Genomic DNA, 16686 nt, shown 5'->3' with positions numbered 1-16686 from the left:
TTGACCTCATCGCATTATGTGTATTTCATATTTGACTTCTAAAATATCTAGTTGCCAAAACATTTATTGTCACAAAGGACAATATTATATGATTCTGTTTATGTGAAATATCCAGAATAGCCAAATCTAGAGACAGAAAGTAGATATGTGGTTGCCTGGGGCTGGAGGATAGAAGTATTTTTGGGGGGCGGGGGAGGCTAAGAAGTATTGAGTTTCTTTTTGTGGTGATGAAAATTTCCAAAATTGATTGTGGTGATGCTCACACAACTCTATGAATATACTAAAAGCTATTGAATTGTACGCTTTAAAGGGGTGAATTTTTTGGTGTGTGAATTATATATCAATATAGCTGTTTTTATTAAAAAGAAACAGTTGGTGCACTATTAGGAGCTTCACATAACAGGGTAGGACAAAAGTAGGTTTACAGTTGTTCATATGGAAAATAATACAATAATAAATAATAACACAAGAATAAACTCTGTGTTTTGTATACTCACAGCTGTAAACCTACTTTTTCTCACCCTGTATCCTTTGCATTTACTTCTCACTGCAGGCCTGGTTTCTCCTTTTTCTAATGAGGCAATCAAAGCTTTATGAGGTGGAATAAATTCCCAGGGCCACAAACCTAATAAGTGGCCCAGCCATGTGTAGACCTTTAGATAATGTTAACCATACATTTGAGCTCCACTTACCAACTAAAAAGTGTTCTTTTTATTTGGGTGTATGCTGATTGTTTTTAATATATGGACTTGGCCTTTGTTAACTCTCAAGCCTGATGCCACTAGATGAACATGTGTTGCAACCTTGTGTCACAACCTTGTCTGATTAAGAGCATATTAAGGTTGTAATGGGGGAAAGATGGAACAAGAATGGCATGTCTACTCATGATCATTGAAGCTGGATAATAGGTACAAGGAGACTCGTGGGTTTATTATACTTTGAAGATTTGAAATTTCCCATAATTAAAAAGATTTTTGTCATTGTTTAAAGAGGGCCTGACTAGATTTTAATGAGTAAAATAGATTTAGATAATTGACTGATATTTATTCATTCAGTCATTTATTTATAGAGCATCTGCTGTGTGCTAGCACCGAGCTAAGCTGACTTCAAGTAGTTTACATATTCGCAAGAGGAAAAAAGTATCTATATCGTATGTCTGAAATATCTGCATGTGCAAATAATGTAAGATCCAGATGTGATTTTTATTTAGCAAACCTGTGTCCCTTTGTTCATTCCTACAAGTGTACTTACTAGGTATGAGACAAAGTGCTAAGGATGGAGAGAATACAGTTTAGAGTAAAAGGAGTAAAGGAATGAACCTAGTAGGCCTGAAAAGTCGTTAAGAGTGTATGGTCAGAAGTTTTGGATACTTTGTGGCCTAGGAGCAAAGCTGCTTTTTTAATTAAATTTATTAGGTGACAGGGGTTAATAAGATCATATAGGTTTCAAGTGTACATTTCTATGACACATGATCTGTATGTTGCATTGTGTGCCCACCATCCAGAATAAAATCACTTCCATCACCATATATTTGACCCCCTTCACTACCTCCGTACCCCCCTTCCCTCTTGGTAACCACCATACTGTTGTCTGTGAGTTTCAGTTTTATATCCCACATATGAGTGAAATCATATGGTTCTTAGCTTTTTCTGACTGACTTATTTCACTTAGCATAACATCCTCAAGGTCCATCTTCAAATGTGCTCGCTCCTTTTTAACCATTCAGCATTTTGGCCTGGATAGTCTTTCAGTTTTGGAAACCAGTGTGTCTCCTGTAATTATCAGGACAGAAAGGTAAAAGAAACCTTCGCATCTCCCTATTCAGGTTTTCAGCTCCAATTAAGCAAGATAGATAGAGAAGCAACAACTTGGAAAAAGGGCTTTAACTAGATATAGGAATAAATCTAAGAGTACCTAGCTGTGACAGGCAGAAGCAAGAGAAGATATTGGTTAAGAGTCCCCTCTTTGGCGCCAGATTTGTGTATAGATAATTTATTGCTCTTATTTTTCATCAAAGTCGCTGAATGATGAGTCTGTGTCTGGGTGTGTGGGGGGAAATGAAAGCAAATGAATACCTCTGTGTGTTTGTAATTAAAACGATTGCATGTTTTTTTGGACCAGTACATCCGTAATTTATTTGTGCTCTTAGATTTTTTTCATGTTCATCTTCAGTGAACAATATAAAACAAAATCATTACTGAAGCCTGGAACCCCATGAAATTATAAGGAAAACAGTTTTTGTTGTTGATTTTACCTTTGTCAATCTTCAACACAACTTTAAAAATTAACTCAAAATATTCTCCTCTTACCTCCTCCAACACGCAAAGAATCAGCATTAAAAATTTCAGCGTGAGAGTGTCTCTTCCCCCCCCAAATTTAAGCATCTAAAAATAGTTTCTTAGGATAAAAGTGCCTCTTCATGAAGAAAAATAGCATCACAACCATGATATTATAACAAACCAAAATTAAATCGTAGCTCTAAATTTAGTATCGCTGCTGTTAACCTGACATGTTATACAGTCTGAATATCTCATCTGAATTAGAGACATGGGTCTAGTGCACAAATGCATTTTGTTACACATCCTGGAGAATCAACATGGAAGAGACAGATCAGTTTGTAGAGTGTTTCTAGAATGTTGCTTGAGGTTTCTGTAATTTAATTCTCTTGGTATTTTCTGCATTTTGGAATTCTTCCCAGGACAGTTTATTAGTACTTGGATTTTGGTTTCAGTTTCTTTCCTTTCTCCTTTTTACTTTTAATTTTTTTTTTTCAGTGAATACTTGGACTGTGAAGGTTAAGAAAACCAATAGTTCCAGAAACTAAATTCTATATTTAACTGCAGACTGGGTGTGGTTCAGACAACTGCAATGCAAGCTTGCTAGTGTTTTGCCAGTCATCAAAACCCTGACCTGCAGCGAACATTTCTTTTCCTAGTCTTCTGTCTCTGAAATGTGCTGAATTATGATGATGTGGTGATATATGGTGTACACTTTTGTGGAAATAAAATAAAGACAAAAAGAGTCACATAGGTTCAAGCTTGAAGTGGCTCTGGAGGATCTGTTTCTTTTGTGTTCTTCTGTAGTAATCTCTGAGTGATATTAACCTGCCCTATTTTCATAGCGCTCCTTCCTATAATTCTTTTACCTTTAAAAAAATTTTCCCCCCTCTTTATTTTAGAGAAAGAGGAAAAGAGAGGGAGAGAAAGAAAAACATCGATCTGTTGCCTCCTGCACGCAGCCCAACCAGGAATCGAATCCTTTGGTGCAAGGGACAACGCTCCAACCAACTGAGCCACCTGGCCAGGGCCTTTTATTACCTTTAATTACCACTGTGCAATTAAAAAATTTTTTACACAAGAAATCTCTTCACTTTAGCTCCCATTTCGTGAAACCACGTTTTCTTTTAATATTTTGTCCTCCTTGTTTTGCTTTATTAGTTTGATAAAATAATATTTACTTTCTTAATTACCATAAAAGTAGAGAAATAACTGTTTGTTTTCCTAGTAAGATTCCCCCCCCCTTTAAAAAAAAAAACCCACTGTCTTTTGAAGAGAACCCTGTTAGTTTGTCAAATGGAGAAATGATCACCTTTATCTTCCTAGCAGCATTCTTGAGTGTTGTTCTGTATAGTGTCCCAATATTATTTGGTGTCATTCATGCTAAGCAGAACTCCATGAAGAGAGAGACCCTGCCCATTTCAGTAAGATTATGCCTTTGAGCAGAAATGCTTATAAATGCTTTCCTTACATTATTATTCTGAGAGATTGAGACCTATCCAGATGTTTCTTTGAATGACAACTTGTATCATGTGAACAATAAAAGGGCTTGATTTGCCTTCCTTGTGCAAAAAGACATAAATTGCATCTGCTGACAACAGATTGAAGTTGAAGCATTTAAGCTAAGAATCTCCTTTTGATTTCATTTACCTATATTTGGTCACCACTTCTGCAGAGAATAAGAGAGACCTTAAACATCATCTAGTTCAAACTGTTTGTTTTTAAGACCAAGAACCTATACCCAGGAGGTTAATTAACTTGACTAACCTCACAGAAGAAGTAAGATTGAGTTGCTTATTTTTAATCTATAGCCATGTGAACCACAGAATATTATTTTTTTAGAGTGTATTTGTTGAACTTCTCAGCCCTTTTTATCTTCTTGAATTTTTATCATTAAACGTTTATTGACTGTGTGCTGTGTGTTAAGCTATATGCTGAGAATTGGGATTCAAAGATGAAGAAGACAGAAGTCCTTATTGTATTTCACTGAATTCCTTCTTTCCTGTGTTTCTTTATGTGTCTCTTACTCCTTTCAAACCCCCTTAGTCTTTTTCTCTCCTATATCTTCCTCAGTTAATGTTCTTTAATTTGCCAAACAAACTAATATCCATCTCTTTCTCCTTCCTGCTCACACTTTCCTTTAAGCATACACCTACCCCACCACCCCTGTTCTTCTCAGTTGCTTATTAGTTGATCATAATGTAAACTGAAGTGTACTTCTTAGTATTTCTTATACTATGAATAAAATATGCTCCCATTTTATTTAAAAAAGCAAATTAGTATAACTGTTTGTTAGAATTACTAAACGTCATATAATTTCCAAGGGTCCTTCAAGTTCTCAACATTGTATTGTGCCATGATTCTAAAGAATCCTGGTTCTTGTTTGTGTGGAGCCTTTGTTCCCCGTTAGACTTTTGATAGGAAAAATACTTTCCACCCTAGAATTAAATCTTTGGGGAACAATTAGTGCTTAGCATAACAACACGAATAGACTAAATTCAAAGAACAAAATGAGCTCCACAATAACTAAATTCTACCAGAAGACCAGTTATCTCGGGCTCTATGTTTATCCATGTCATCTGTCTCAGGACCTTCTTTGGCAATCTGCTTGTATTCTGATCCTGCAGTTTCTATGTTAATATACATATTATAGTAATGAAATACCTTAAGTATTGAAATACCTGGAAATGCAAAGAAATCATTGTTCACCTACCTTTTATCAGTCCTAGGTAGTGAGAATTACTTCATTATTCCTTATAAAATAAGAAAACTAAAAACATTCTCACTGCTTAAAAGAAATTTGCTTATTTTTCATTTTATTTCTAAACATAAAACTTTCTTCAGTACTTTACAATCGCAAAGAAACTTACATCTCATTTTCTTCTTTGTTGCTGCTGAATTGAATAGACTAGTTGAAAAAAAAAAAATCTTTTTTTCACATGTAGGATCAAAGAAACCATCTGACCAGGATAGTAATTTTGTTTGGATAGGAAATTCAGTGAATTTTTTCCCAGTTTCTTTACATTTGCCTATGCTACTTTTTAGCAAGAGGCTAAGTCAGTGATGGTGAGTCTATTAAGTGGGATGTCTTGGTAAAATGACAGGTGTAACCTAATTTGAAGAACCGTGAATGAGAAAGTGTTAAGTGAAAGAAGAAAAGATGGATTATTATAATAATGTAAAAAGTTATAAGCATACAAAGATAAAGATTGGGAGAGGTAATAATTTTAGAATAAATGATTTGTTGGTTAGTACATTTTTATGTTACTTTTTGTCTTTTTGTTTCTTTCTGATAATATAGTTGTTAAGAACATAGATTTTTGAGTTAGAAAGTCTGGGGTTTCAGTCTCAACTGTCCTACGAGCTATGTATCCTCAGGCAAATTACTTGCTATAAAAGATGTACTATGACTTAATATTAAACGACATGCAAAGTAAGCATGATATATGACTCAAATTGTGGTGTTTAATAAATATATTCCTCCTACTACTAAACAGTCAGTACAAAAAGATGAAATAAGAACTTTCAAAAAGAATGCTGTGATTTCTTCAAATGGAGTTTTCTGAAGAGTTATTTTTTGGATTCCTAAGCCTCAGCCAATGAAAGTGTACTTAGCATTTTTTCACTCAAAAGAAAGTCATTCATCCCCAGTGCTGAAGCATATTTAAAGATCAGGTTTACTCCATGAGGTCTCAGTCTGTCTGAGGACTCCGGTTAAAAACCCCTCATAGATCCCAAGTGCAGTGGGACACAGAGGAGAGTGGTGAGAGGAAAGGCAACACTGAGGTGACATTGGAACTGGGCCCTGAGGAGCAGGGATGATTTTGATGAGTTGGGAAGAGGAAGGAAAGCATTATTGGCAGTGGAAGCAGTGTATGCAAAGGCACAGAGGCATGAAAATTGGGTAACCAGTGTATGGTCAGTCAGGCAGGAAATGAGGCTGGGGAAGTAGGTTACCCAGATTGTAGAAAACCCTGTATTGCCACAGTTGCAACATTGTCCCTTTCTTAAAACATTTGTATTTACATCCATGTTTGTGCCACTTTCCTTCTACATATAACTCATTGATAATAACTTTTATGATAGGGAGTCATTATTTTGGGGATGGACTTTGTGAAAGCCCTGGGAATTAAAAATTGGAACTGTTTTGAAAAATCTCAGCCTTTCCTTTTGAAGACAAGAGCCTAAATAATATTCCCTTTTCTATGTGTTCAGGGAAATATGTTTAAATTTCAACTGTTTTCAATTTTTTTTTAAATCTTTTGATCCATTTTTCTTGCTTTCTTATATTATAAAGGTGGGTTATAGTCAAATCCAGTTTTTCTACTGGCTTCTATTATTGTAGCAGTGCATTGTTAGGAAGAAAAATTGAGTCATACCTTCACCAGAGTGGACTGTTTTACCATCTGTTAAGTAAATTTACCTTATACCTCAGTGGTATAGTTTATGTGCTTCTGCAGGCTGGAGTTTGGTCATACTCAGGTGGCCCATAGGCTAGCATTGTACTGGACATAAAGTCTGACATCAGTGAGTATTGCTTGAACTTTAGTAAATTGAATATTTAAGAAGACCACAGTGTTAGCAAAATTAAAAATGCTATACCCTGTCTTCCCTACCAGACATATTAGACTTAGGGTGGGTGGTAGAGTGATACAGTATTTTCTAATTTTGTTGAAGTTGTAAGACCTTCAATTCAGTGATAAACAATTTGATGATTTAAAGTGATCCAGTAAAAATGACTCAAAAACAGCAGAAAAGTGACTTTCAAGTGCCTCAGTATTTTTCCTTGGCCTGATCATTTTGTCATCATCCTCCCTCCCCCCAAAAAAACACCACACAAACAAAAAAAAACACTTTGTAGGAATAGAGTTGAGTCCTATAAAATCTGATGTTTGTCCTGGTCTGTAAGGAATGGTGACCTAAAATAGATGCACTCTTCCCTCCCTTATATTGTTTTGCTATCACTGCAGCCCCTGGCAGGCTGGTCTTCCTTTCCCTTTCTTCTGATGTCATTGCTGTTTCAAGATAGAACATGCCACAAGAAGACACTATAAGTTTGGAATTAATGGATGCTGGCAGTTGAGTTTTAAGGGTTTGTCCTCTTGTACTCCTTGTGGAACGACTCGGGTAGAACACAATGAACTCTCTCCTGTACCTCTGCAAATAGGACAAATTCTTAGCATTCATATAAGACACCAGGAGCCTGAACATGACCTCATCTCAATCCATTAGACTATTTGAGGGGAAAAACAACAAAACTTCCCCACTTATCGACAGGTAAAGTTATCCCAATCCATTTCTCATAGCCAGTAAGAAGACGAACTGTCTTTAAATGCATTTTTAAACTGGCAGATTATACTTCTGGTTCCTTTTTGGTCAAACAGAAATAGCCGAAAGAGAAATTATCACAATGTTTTTGAGGCAGATTAAAAATTCTCCCCATCCTCTTAGAGAAGATCTGCCAGCAGTTTCATTTTGTACAAACAACAGACCCCCTTATTTCTGTAGTTCCTGAGCCAATTAAACAGTACTAAAGACCCTATGTTCCTCATGCTGTTCTGTGGCCAGAGCTTCCAAAGAAATGAAGTACAGTTTGGTAAATATTGGTGTATATAAGGAGTCACCAGTGAAGATATGATGTACCCCAGAAGCAGAATTATAAGCATCATATTATAAACACGAATACTGACAGACCAACTTACAGACCTAACTAGAAAACCTTCACAGAAAACTAGAGACCTTTTCTTTTTTAAACTCAACAAATCTTAATTGAGTTTCTACTCTGTACCACTCATTGTGCTAGACACTGCGGGATACAGTAATTAACAGGACAGATGTGGTTCTGGTCCTTGTAGTATGCAATAGGAGACCATTATCGATGACTAAATACTCAGAGCATGACCAAGGTCTGCGTATGTGCTTGATATTTGAAGATCTCGAGTTAGTAGAATGTAAACTTGTAGGTATAGTTGCCTTTTGGTTGAGAAAGCCTGAACAGACTGTGTAATTTCAGTTAAAGAATCTATACTTTAGATTATACTTTGGCCTTTATATTTTGAAAACTTATGTACATAGAAATCCCTATCATAATAGTGCCTCATCCAAATATTCTGGGGGGTTTTTTGTTTCAACTTTGACATGTTACCCAACTAAAAGGCCAAACTCACCTATAGCTCTAACTATTTTAAGACTATCCTATAATTCTCATCTTTGGGGGAATAGAAGCCTTAGTTTGACATCAAAATACTGTCCTTATAACATGACTATACCCCAGATTTGCTCTGTAGTATCACTGTGAAGAAATTTATTTAACTTGCATATAGTAGTAAGATAACCTTTCAACTTTGACAATATTATGCAAGTGTCATGTTGTTTGTCAAGTGTTATCAGAATTTTGGCTTTTTAAAAGCAATTAAAGGGTCATTTATCCATATCCTGGGTAGTTTGATCGACTCCCACTATATATAGCAGCAAGCCCAAGACACAGGAAGTAAAAGGCAGCTTTAAGAGAAAGTAGTAAGTATTCCTAAGTGCAAGGCATTGTGTGTTCCCTTCTCAGGGAGGTATCAGGATACTCCCCAACCAGTGCACCTCTGGTTTTCACAGAACCTATGCTGTTGAGTGTGGTTGGTTTACTGTTTGTTGAGACTTCCCTCTGGGAGGACGAGTTCTCATTTTAGATACAGAATATATACTCTTTTAGCCAAGAGGGAGTCATTTTTCAGAGTATAGTATTGATCATAGGAAAAACCATACGGGAGACAATAGATTGATTTTTATCAAACCTGTCCTGTTGATCTTCACATTATAGTAAATTTTTGGTCAGTAGTGTCAGATCAGTAAGTGGCCAGTTTATAATTTAGCACTTTATATTTAAAAATAGGCTCCCTGCCTCAGGACAACTTGAACACTAAGTATAAGAAACTTAACAATTCTAGATCATCTCTTGTAAACCTAGTTGCTACCAGCAAAGGCTGACAAAACAGAGTTGGGAAGAGCTGCTCCCCAGCCAGAGTGAAGCAAGGCAGAGACAGCTTCAGCGCCTTGACAGAGTGCGACCCAGTAGGTGCCATTCAGTCTCCAAGCTGCCGCTGTCTCCTTGGGATGAGCCTCACATGATTGTCACTCACATTTGGTGGTTTCAGTGGGAAACAGGGAGTCCATGGACCAGCAAAACCAAACACTGCCCTCTTGTGCATGTTCTTTTTCTTCCTTATTTTTCCTCCTCATTAAAACAAAATGGAAGGTCGAACGAACATTTAATGAATTCAGTGGCATGCACGTTTGAGACACGTTTCAAAAGAAATGTTTCTCAGTTGTTTTTTTTAAACTGTTGACACTATTATAGATGTTCCCATATTCCCTCCCCCTTTGCCCACCTCTGCTCAGCGCACACACACACACACACACCCCCGCCAGGCTTTGCCCGACAACTCCAGAAAATTATCTGCCGTCTTCTTTTCATGGTCTTCATAGAAACACTGATGACTAAAAAGGTAATACATATTATAAGGAAACTTGCTCTACAATTGTCTATGTAGTAATAAAACTCACAACAATCCCTCCTATGGCCGGGCTTCATTTAGGGTTGCATGTTACTGGACAAGTGATAATAAGCCTGTGTTGTTTTCTAAAATGTGCTTTAAAATTCAGCTCCTGAATTCATTGTTATCCTTGAAACCTGTTGGTCAAATAGCAAGGGTCTGTAGTGGCAGTTATCATGCTGTGAGTAAATCAAGTATTTAAACATAGAATCTTTGCAATGAAGAACCTTGGGAAGTGAAAATTTTGTGAGGCCACATTTCAGACATTGTGTCCATAATTCTCTCATGTATGGATTTTTCTTTTTTAAATGTGTGAAGAAAGGCATCTTTCCATCCAGATTAGAATTTGGAAGCCTTTTTTTTGGTGCTAGTGTCTGAGGAGTGCCATTAACTTTTCCACCATAGGTTAACTGTACTATATACACAGATTTTAACTATGTATTGATATGTTTTGAGAGAAAAGCCCCAGGGTTTGTTTAATTTTCCTCTGCCCAGGGAAGAAAGGTCGGCCAGCGTTATGGCTGTCTCCAGAGCAATTAGATTTCCTTTCTCAGGAGGAAAATGCCCCTAGGTGAGATGTAGCTGTGGTTTTGGGGCTATCATAGGTTTCTCAACAATGCTGCCACATCTTTGGTAAATTCACAAGAGCTTCTGGAAGCAGAGTTTGGTTTAAATGATTCATTGCTACAAAGATTTACATCTTTTTTAAAAATTTATTTTTATTGTTGATGCAAAGCCTATGAACAAAGATTTGCATCTTGAAGTCTGAAACAATATCATGTTTTAGCTGAATAATGGCTATTCCTATGAGGCCTTTGAGCCAATGAACTGAGTCAGGAAACCTGAGTTCTAGGTGGTATGACCTTGAACAAGTCAAGACTCCTCTGGCTTTTCGTCCATGAAGTTCATGTCCTCATCTGAAAAATATAAAGGGGCAGACTTGGTAAGTTTAAAGTTTTTTCCTTTTTTTTTTTTTTTACATTTTCCTAGATCATCTTTACTTGAAGACTTTGGGGGAGGAAAAGATGGGTAATGAAAAACATTTTTATATTAAAATAAATGCATATAATATTGAATAGAATATAAAACATACTAGTTTATGAGACAAAGTAAGAGGCATCAAAGACGTTTTAAGGTAAGCTACTTGTGAGCTTCAGGCTGTATTCCTAACCCTGAGGGAAGGGGGAGACTCCTGATGCTCACTCTGATATTGTGGGGGCTGCTGCTTTGATAGAGAAACCTGAGAAGCAGCACATTGAATGCTTACTTACTTGGCAACATCCTAGCTCAGCCCTTTGGTGGCTCTGTCTGTCTGTCTGAGGATGCCATGCGGACACGTCCAGTCAGATGCTTCTGGGCTCCAGTCTTACAATCTTGTCCCAGCCATTCATGTCTTTGAAGGTGCCCATCCAGGTGGGATATGAATCACAATAGGACAGAATATTTGGGGGCAGCAAGTATGTCAGCTTCCTGGTCTCTTTTGTTATGCTCAGCACAGTGCAAGCATTGATGGGAAGTGTGAGTTGTTCACAGGCTTAACTCTAAGACTGTTCAGGAGTTCTTGGGACTGTGGGCCATAGTAGAGTTTTACAGCATTACCAGGAGTGTGACAAAGTTGAGGAGTTAGGTAGGTCCTGGAAATAGAGTCTCATTTTCCTTCCACCAAGTTACCTAGAAGACAACAAGAGAGATGATGGCTCCTGCTGCTGCTACCCTCATCACACACACCCCTTCCACGTGACCACTCACATCCATGGTACAATTCATCGGCAGAGAATCCAGGTACTGTGGACTCTCTGACTCCATAGGAACCACCCGTGGCAGGAGTGGGGAACCTTTTTTCTGCTAAGGGCCATTTGGATATTTATAACATCATTCTCGGGCCATACAAAATTATCAACTTAAAAATCAGCCTGCTATATTTGGTCAGACATTTAATTAACTCACCCCTAATGTGATGGCTGAAACTGCTTCTCTTTGTTGAGGCCTTGGCAGGGCCAGACCAAATGATTTCGTGGGCCGACATTCCCCACCCCTGGTCTATGGGGAAGAGGACATACTACGATTTTTCGGGTCTTATTCCTCGCCTCCTAGGTGACGTCATTTCTTCATGGCTCTGTGACTCGCTGGCCTACCTCATCAATACCTACACACTGGACAGTGGGGTTTCCACCATGAATGAAATGAGTTATTCCCAAGCTGTCACAGGATTTTTTGGCTGTATGTTGGCCTATCCCTTTGTTGTTGTCTCCAAGTTCCTTGATTCTTTGTCAGGATCTACTTTGTGGTTTATCTAAATCCATGTGTAATGAGCTATGTTATGGGATTCCATTGCATTTATGAATTAGGATTCCAAAATTCGATTTCTCATATCTGAATCCTTTTTATCTGTTCATAGGCCAGTACTAATTTTTCCACTTAAAAGTCTTCTCTTTTCACAGGCTTTTTTATTCTAAAACATTTAAGAAGCTACAAAGCCGTGAAAACTTACAGCTGCTTCTGTAATGGAACACATTTGTATTTTAGCTTTTTCTTATAGTCATGTGAACCTTCCAAAAAACTGATTTGGAGAGAGCCATTATTTAAGTCTGTAGAATTAAAAATGAATGCTTATTTATAGAAAAAAAAATACATTAGTGTAGAACATCTTTTGTTCATTGTACTATTGCGTGTTTGCAAAACAAACTTTTAAAGTATAAATTTGTTGCCAGAAGCATTAAGATAAAAAAGAATTTATTTTAAAAAAAATTTATGCAATTCTATTTCACTCATGCTTTGAGACAGCAAACGTTATGTTCAAATAATGCTTTTTTAATTACATAATTAGCAGATACGTAAATATGGCATAATGCAAAAATATATATAAAGAAGAAATTTCAAAAACCTCTTCACACCACTCTTTAGAGATATTTATTAACATTTTCGTGTACTTATTTTCAGTCATTTTTCTGTGTTAAGTACACATCTATATATATATATATTTTAAAATATATATATCTTTATTGATTTCAGATAAAGGAAAGGAGAGGGAGAGAGAGAGATAGAAGTATCAATGATGAGAGAGTCATTGATAGAGCCCGCAACCTGGGCATGTGCCCTGACCGAGAATCGAACCCCGATCGCCTGGATCCCAGGTCGACGCTCAACCGCTGAGCCACACCCGGCCGGGCTATATATATTTTTAAACAAAAGGTTATACTGAACATGTAGTTTTGTATTTAATATTATTTATATGCTCTTTGAAAACATAGTTTTTAATAATTAAATCCATTTTAAGAATGTACTATAATTTATTACCCAGAACCCTGCAGTGGGACATTTAGGTTGACAACTGTATTTACTTCAGGTTCTAATTTTGTGACATTATGTTGCCAGTTTGTAGACAGATACAGGAATGGTGAAAGAGAGAAATATATTTTGAAAAGCAGTTATAAAATTAGAGGTAGGTTTTTGTAATATTACATAACCCAATTCAGTTTTATTTTGGGTAATATTTTTATTAGAAAGTTAATGGTAACACATTGTAAACTATTTAGAAAACATAGTGTATAAACTACTTTCATTCATAAATAACCACTGAAAATATTTTGGTATACTTCAGTGTTTCTATCTATTTATATACATCTCTATGTTTTAAACATAATTAGCATAACTCATATATGGTTTTCTAATCTGCTTTTTTCACTGACATTTTCACATGTCTTGAAGTGTTCTTTGAAAATATGATTTTTTTAATGGCTCCCTCTCTCTTCTTCAAATGACTATACCATAATTTATTTTACCATTATTACTGTATTAGACTTTTTTTTTTTTTAATATATCTTTATTGATTTCAGAGAGAGGGAAGGAGGGGAGAGAGAGAGATAGAAACATCAATGATGAGTCATTGATCAAGCCTGCAACTGGGCATGTGCCCTGACCGGGAATCGAACCCCGGTCGCCTGGATCCTAGGTCGATGCTCAACCGCTGAGCCATGCCCGGCCGGGCTATTAGGCATTTAAATTCTTCCCAGTTTTGCCCTATTAAAAAGTACTGACATGAACACCCTGGCACTTATTTTTCTTAAGAACAATGATATGTTTGTCCATATTACTACCACCTCCCTCCAAAAAGCTGAATTTATCCACATGACTAATGGTGGCCTTGAGCATACACTCCTCCTATCACCAGAGCCTGCACCTCCCATGCCTACTGTCATCTTTTTGGTGAGGGAAAATCAGTTTTGTAGGTGAGAAGCAGTGTTTTATTTTTGTCCACATAAAAGTTTCTCTCTTTCTCGTGAGGCTAAACATTTTTACACATTTATTAACCATTCATACTTCATCTTCTGGTATTTATTCTTTTTCCTTACCCATTTTTCTATTGTATAGTCATGTTTTCTTACATCTAGATTAACCTCTTATGGAATGAAATCATTAACTCTTTCTGCTGTACATTTGCATGTATTTGCAATTTCTTTTATTTAAATGTAGATAAATCCATTGCTCTATTCTTTGTGACTGCCTCCATCACTTATTCTGCCTCGTTCAGATATTTTCATGTAGTTTGTTTTTATTTTAATGATTTCACTTTTACGTTTAACCCTAATATATTGGGTTCATAAGGTTAGGATCTAATTGGTCTTTTCCAGGTAGCCAATTTTCCCTTCCTTCTTAGATTTAAGATTCTTTCTTGCATATAAAACTATTTTATATGTTGGTTCTATTGATCTTATCAGTTCTTAAACCGCAGTTCTGATTATTATAACTTTATAGTTTTGTTATATTTGACAAGATAGGGCCCATTTATTACTATTTATTTTCACAGTGTTCTTGTCCATTTTTATCTGGTTTTCCAGGTGAACTTTAGAATTATATTGTTGACTCATACCACTCCCACTAGAAAAAAGAGAAAAAGTGTGTTTTAATTCAATTGAAATACATTAAACCTAACAATTCATCTGGGAAGAAATGACATTGTCCTATTACTCATTGTTACCTAGTAATGTGTTAGATGCCTCTTCATTTCTTATATCTTTTTTATATCTGTCAGATTTCTTGTTAGGTGTTTTTAGTTCTCTTTTTTTTTTCCTCTCATGAATATATACCGTTTTTCTTTTGTCAAACTGATTATTACTTACACATGGGAAAATTTTGACATTTTTGTTTGTGTATATGTTACCCAACCACTGATTATTTCTGAGGTATTTTCAATTTATCCCTTGTTTTTCTTGATACAGTGTAATATGCAAATGATAGTTTTGTGGCCCTCTTTCTCACTTCATTTCTTAATTCTGTTTCATGTCTTATTGTATTAACTAGGACTTTCAGAAGAATGTTAAATTGTAGCAAGAGAAAAAGTTGTATTGGAGATAGTGGGCTCTGTTGCCTTGTTTCTGATTTAATAGGCCTGCTGCTAGAATTTATTATCTTCTTGTTAATATTACCAGTTACTGTTTTCCCAATATTTTATTGTGAAATTTTTATACAATGAAGCTGAAAGAATTTTACAGTTACCATCTAGATTCTATCATTAACATTTTATTATACTTTTTAAAAATTTTAATTTTTATTTTTCAATTACAGTTGACATACAATACTATATTAGTTTCAGGTGTACAACATAGTGATTAGATATAACTTTTGAAGTGATCTCCCTGATAAGCCTAGTACCCATCTGACACCATACAAGTTATTACATTATTGACTATATTCCCTATGCTGTACTTTACATCCCCATGACTATTTTTTAATAATTTTATTTTTCAGTTAGTTGACATACATTATATTAGTTTCAGGTGTACATATAGTGATTAGACATTTATATTACTTATGAAGTGATCATTTTAATAAGTCTAGCGCCCATCTGACACTATACATAGTTATTACAATGTTATTGACTGTGTTCCCTATGCTATAATTTACATCCCTGTGACTATTTTTATAACTGGCAATTTTTTACAACCAGTGTTTTAAATTCTATATCTTATTTGTAACATGTTTCTTTGTCTCCTCAGTTTGGTTGCCTTCTTGTGTTTATTTCTATGTATTAGGTAGGGCTGCTACATCTCTTGGTCTTGAAAGAGTGGCCTTTTGTAGGTGTCCTGTGGGGCCCAGTGGCACAGTCTCCCCAGTCACCTTAGTTGGGTGCTCAAGGGTGTCCCTTATTTGGGTTCTGTGTACCCTCTGTTGTAGTTGAGCCTTGCTTGCTGTTGTCACATCAGTTGGTGGGATTGACACTCAGGCTGGCTGACTGAGGGCTGACTGTGACTACAGTGAATGAGCTGTTGTGTGGGAGTTGCTTTAGTGGGCGTCTAGTGAGCCTGCCCTTTGGGCCTGTCAGTTGCGGAGATGGTTGGATGGTGTTCTGATGTGGTCTGAAGCCAACCACTGGGTGTGCTGGTTCTGAGGCCTCCTGGGGAGGGCTCTGGTACAGGTCAAGCTCAGCCACTGCGTGTGCCTGGCTTGGGGCTGTCTGATAGGAGCTACAAAGTTATCTGCCATTTGTGCTGGGCTTGGAGGTACTTGAGGCTGTTCCGCGAACCAAGGCTGGCTACCACTAGTGTTGGGCTTGGTACCCTCTGGTGGGTACCACGATGTGAGCCGAGGCCAGCTACCACTTATGCCAAGTTTATGGCCACTTAATTGAGGCTACTGGTCCCTGCTTATGCCAGGCTTGGGGCTACCTCATGGGAGTTCCAGTGCAAGTTGAGACTGGTTGCTGGTTTTGCCAGGCCTGGGTAGCTTAGCAAGAGATATAGTGCACATCAAGTCCAGCTGCTGCTTGTTTGAGGTTTGTGGACTTTTGAGATTTTAGGAACGTCTGAGGCAGGCTCCTTGTGTGGAGGAACTGCTAGAAGAGGTTCTGCCCCTGATCGTTTGGTAGG

At 36.8% G+C, this 16686-nt stretch overlaps 1 protein-coding gene and 1 pseudogene across 7 annotated transcripts in view; both read left to right on the top strand.

The window, feature by feature from the left end:
- The window catches only part of HMBOX1 (homeobox containing 1), a 149445-nt gene that overhangs the window by 112939 nt on the left and 19820 nt on the right, over positions 1 to 16686 (top strand). The gene's annotated exons all lie outside the window — the stretch shown is intronic.
- On the top strand, positions 11141 to 12808 carry LOC107537767 (mitochondrial carrier homolog 2 pseudogene; annotated as a pseudogene).

The sequence above is a fragment of the Miniopterus natalensis genome, chromosome 4, assembly GCF_054644295.1.
Source record: "Miniopterus natalensis isolate mMinNat1 chromosome 4, mMinNat1.hap1, whole genome shotgun sequence".
NCBI lineage: Eukaryota > Metazoa > Chordata > Mammalia > Chiroptera > Miniopteridae > Miniopterus > Miniopterus natalensis.
Note: the sequence above shows the minus strand (reverse complement) of the source record. Positions and strands in the feature narration are given on the sequence as shown.